The sequence below is a fragment of the Capricornis sumatraensis genome, chromosome 18 (assembly GCF_032405125.1).
Source record: "Capricornis sumatraensis isolate serow.1 chromosome 18, serow.2, whole genome shotgun sequence".
In the NCBI taxonomy this organism is placed as follows: Eukaryota; Metazoa; Chordata; class Mammalia; order Artiodactyla; family Bovidae; genus Capricornis; species Capricornis sumatraensis.
In genome coordinates, this window is record NC_091086.1 from 35,859,657 (window position 1) to 35,863,765 (window position 4,109).

At 39.7% G+C, this 4,109-nt stretch overlaps 1 pseudogene; it reads left to right on the plus strand.

The window, feature by feature from the left end:
- Positions 1–269: 269 nt before the first annotated feature.
- Positions 270–1,181, plus strand: LOC138094434 (translation machinery-associated protein 16 pseudogene; annotated as a pseudogene).
- Positions 1,182–4,109: the final 2,928 nt, after the last annotated feature.

Genomic DNA, 4,109 nt, shown 5'->3' on the forward strand with positions numbered 1-4,109 from the left:
TTTCCACTGGAAAAAAAAATAGTGGATAAATCACATAGGTAAACCATTTCAGAGACTGGAATGACGCCTTTGAGGTGCGCAGTAAAGACATTACAAATCCTATTCTTCCATTATACTGTAAATTTAAAAGACTGACCTGCTTGTTATCTATTTTTGGCAAGGCATGGACCGGAGTCACCTTGTGAGCTCCCTGATGCTGCCCGATGGTGATATGCGCACGTGTGGAGTCTGAGATCTGGAGGGAGGTGCCAAGCTGGTGGGATGCTGCCATGCCTAAAGCACCAAAGGAAAAAGGGTAGGGCAAGAAAAAAGTCATCTATCCTATGAGAGGTCCTCAAACAAGAAAGCAATAAAAAGGAAAAATTGAAGAATGAAAGGCATTGTGCCTCAACCTTACTGGCAAAAACTATGCTGGTTTCAAAATCATCTTGATCCCAAAAAAGTAGGATATTGAAAGAGAGAGGCTTGTAAATTAATTGAAAGGTATTTGCATCGATACAGCAGTGAGCTGGAGTGGATTGAGGTGCAGAATAGAATCACAGAGATGACAGGTCCATGAGCACTGTTCCTGGGAGGTATTCATCAAGCAGACCCTGGAGCAGGATTGGGCACTGTGCCAAGGCTGCTTGTTGTTGTTTAGTTGCTAAGTCATGTCTGACTCTTTGCAACTCCATGGACTGCAGCCCACCAGCCTCCTCTGTCCATGGAATTCTCCAGGCAAGTATACTGGAGTGAGATGACATTTCCTTCTCCAGGGGATCTTCCTGACCCAGGGATGGAACCGAGGCTCCTGCACTGGCAGATAGATTCTTTACTGCTGAGCCTATGGCCTCCAGATTCCAGACATTTTAAATGCAGATAATCTGAAACTGTTAGGGAATGGGATTTTGATCTGACGAGTATTCTTACCTGGAGATTTCTAAGGACAGTACAGTCCATGGGGTTGTAAAGAGTCGGACACAACTGAGCAACTAACACTTTCACTTTCAAAATGAGAAAAATCTGTGCTAATGACGCAGTACCCATGAGGTGCAAAGAGAAAGCTGTTAAAGCTATAGACAGGAATTCAGGGGGAACTGGAACCGAAAGATGAGTCAGTTGACACAGATGAGGAAATGACTGCAGTGGCCTTATTGTCTTTACTTGAATTGAAAATAAATAATTTGAGAACTTCTAGTTAAATGAATTTTGATGGTGATAAAGAATTGTCTTGATACATGAATTTGCTGTTTAGTTTATTCTCTTATTTTCAGCTTCAAAAACAAGGTTATAATTTTTACTCAAAAATGAATGTTGGTTTTCATTGACATCAATTTATTATAATAGGTGGAAGTGCTTTGCAAAATCCATTTAATCTGGTTTTCTGGAGCTGGGAGAACAATATGGGAGCAAAAAATGTTACAATTTTTTCTTCATGTTTACTTAGAATCACCTAATCTCACATATTGGGGCATAGGCAGGAACTGTTTTGCTAGAAGGTTAATGTGGGTATTTCTTGAGTGATCATTGATGTTAGGAAAAGATTCCTTTGATCCCTAGGCTGCAGAGATCCTCTGAAGAAGGAAATGGAAATACTCCAGTATTCTTGCCTGGAAAATTCCATGGACAGAGAAGACTGGCAGGCTATAGTCCACGGGGTCGCACAGTTGGACATGACTTAACAACTAAACAAAAACAAGAGAATAGAGTAATTTACAACTTAAAGGTATCAATCATTGAATAAATGCCAGAAGCAAGAGATAGTAAGACAAAGGCAGGCTTCTGCAGTGGAAGATGTAGAGAAAGTTTCGTGAATAAATATAGCAAAGAATTGGACACGACTGAGTGACTAACAATTTTTTTTTATGGTTTGAAATGACCTGGTTCCTTTGTGATTGTTATGAGAAGCTCAAAAGCATATAAAGCATTATTTTTTAAAAATGAATGGGAAGTAAGAAATGGAAATGGTTATTTTCCTGTAATATAATCGTAGTGTACTGTGGTAAAAGTGGGGGTATTAAATACCATAAAGTAGATTTATTTCTAAAGAACAGAAATTAACAATACAAGAATGTTCAAACAAGCTTTGTAAAAAAAATTTTTCTTCTTTCCTTTCCCTATGTACCACATCTTTCATTCTATGAATTAATGAGAAACATGGAGATGATGAAGGACAGGAGTATAGGTAAAAGGAGGCTTTCATTCTGCATTTAATGTTTAATCTAGAAAAGAAAGGGCGAGTAAGTGTTATATTGTTTGATACCTATAATCAAGCAGTAGTCCTCCCACTGTGATAATTAAAATTAAAAAAGGTATATAAGGACTTATCTGGGCTTAGAGAAGCATAATACCATGGTCCATTGCATGTGTGCCAAGTTGCTCCAGTCGTGTTTGACTCTTTGCAATCCTTTGGACTGTAGCCTGCCAGGCTCCTCTGTCCATTGGATTCTCCAGGCAAGAATACTGGAGTAGGTTGCCATGCCCTCCTCCAGGGGATCTTCCTAGGGAGTCTCTTATGTTTCCTAGCACCATAACTAGGTCCCACTAGCGCCACCTGGGAAGCACCGGGATCCATCAGTAATAGTCAAAGACATGGCTGAAAGGAGTTACTGGTTTTTGGCTAAGTATTTGCCACTCTGACCCAGCACATTGTTGATGTTTAACAACTTGAAAGTTTCATGGGGCGATCAGCTTTCTACTCATCCAAAAGAGAGTTTGAAAAAAAATCACTTTTTAGATTTTGTTATATTGCTAACTACTAGTTTTCATGTTGTCTAAAGACTATGATTTTGGTGATGCAATAGAATGAGCAAACGAAAAAAACAAACAGAGGATAATGATCTATCCTACTCGTCCTCTGGGATTTCTCCCCATTTCCTCCTATGTCCCCCACCCTCCATGTCTTCTTTGGTCTCTCTTCCTATCTGGATGGCATTATTTTAAAAATGTTCTTTGAAGCAGCTAAATTTGAACTGATATATGCAGTATAGCAGTTCCAAGTTTACCAGCAAACACTCGGCAGGAAGCTACCCTGCAGAAGTGCACTTCGGGTTACTGGCACCCACTGGGTTTTGGAAGGCTGCCTTTTCTTTTTCTCTGGTTAAATGATGCCACTTGAAAAGACAAATATCACTATAATTCCTGTTGAGTTGGGAGACCAGCCTTCATCTAGCACACTATGATTTCATGAAAGCATAAATCAGGCTCACATGATAAATCTCTGAGTCAGCTGTTCCTACTTTTGTATTGAATCTAATTAGAAGCATGAAACAAATGCTTGTCACACATTCTGTCTCACTGAAAAATAAATAAATAAATACCAAGACAAAGACTTGGAAGATATGGCAATTGGAATGACAATAGGTAGGTAATTTTATCCAAAAGGGCCTCAGTCAGCTATCTAACATCCAGGAAATCAGTGTAGCTAAAAGCAGATGAAATAGGCTGCATGCTAAAGGATTCAAATTAGTATCATGAAAAGTCGTTAGGATAGATGACTGTCAAATAAATCACAGATGCATCTAATGTCACAGGTATGCTAAGATAATAGCTCTCTGATTAGTGTTTTTATCAGTTCATGACACAAGTGAGTGTTGAAAATGCTTCTGTGTAATGAAAATTATATCAGAACACAGGGAAATATGCAGTCACAAAGTGCAACAGCTTGCTTTAGAAGTATGAAGACTTCTTTAAATTGGACCAAGGAAAGAAAATATTCACTAGACTAACAGTTGGGTGGCCTTCCCAAGTGGTTCGGTGGTAAAGAATCCAACTGCCAATACAGGAGCCACAGGTTCAATCCCTGAGTCAGGAATATCCCTGGAGAAGGAAATGGCAACCCACTCTGGTATTCTTGCCTGGGAAATCCCAGGCACAGAGGAGTCTGGAGGGCTATAGTCCAAGGAATTGCAAAAGAGTTGGACACAACTTAGAGACTAAACAGTAACAACAGCTGGGTGCCATGTGCTGACTATCGTGATTTATTCCATCATAGAGATCATAACTGGCACAGCAGCTAGGGCTGGCATCACCACACCTGGTTTAGCCTACAAAGACCACCTCCTGTTCTCTAAGACCCATTGTTTTTCTGCACTGGACAAACTTGAGAGGAAATTGGGATACTTATGAAT